Below are 406 nucleotides of genomic sequence, written 5' to 3'. Positions count from 1 at the left end.
CTGGCGATCATGAATTTCCATGATTTTCTTGGCAATTTAGAGGAGCGGTTTGCCGTTGCCTTCCGCCCGTTTTTTTTTTTTTTTTTTTATCGAGTCACCATCTCTATTTACCCGGTTCTGGGACCGGCACTGACTTGGGCTGGCTTGCCCACTCAGCGGCTAGGTAGGCAATCGAGGTGAAGTTCCTTGCCCAAGGGAACAACGCGCCGGCCGGTGACTCGAACCCTCGAACTCAGACTGCCGTCGTGACAGCCTTGAGTCCGATGCTCTAACCACTCGGCCCTTCGTACAGTGGTAACGTGTCGGCCTCTCATCCGAGGGGTCGGCGGTTCGCGCCCCGCCCAGGCGCGAGAAGTTGCAACTGTCGCCCGGAGGTTACTGCTGTGGCTGGGCACCACGGCAGGCA

Source organism: Penaeus monodon, chromosome 37, assembly GCF_015228065.2.
Source record: "Penaeus monodon isolate SGIC_2016 chromosome 37, NSTDA_Pmon_1, whole genome shotgun sequence".
Classification (NCBI taxonomy): domain Eukaryota; kingdom Metazoa; phylum Arthropoda; class Malacostraca; order Decapoda; family Penaeidae; genus Penaeus; species Penaeus monodon.
Note: the sequence above shows the minus strand (reverse complement) of the source record.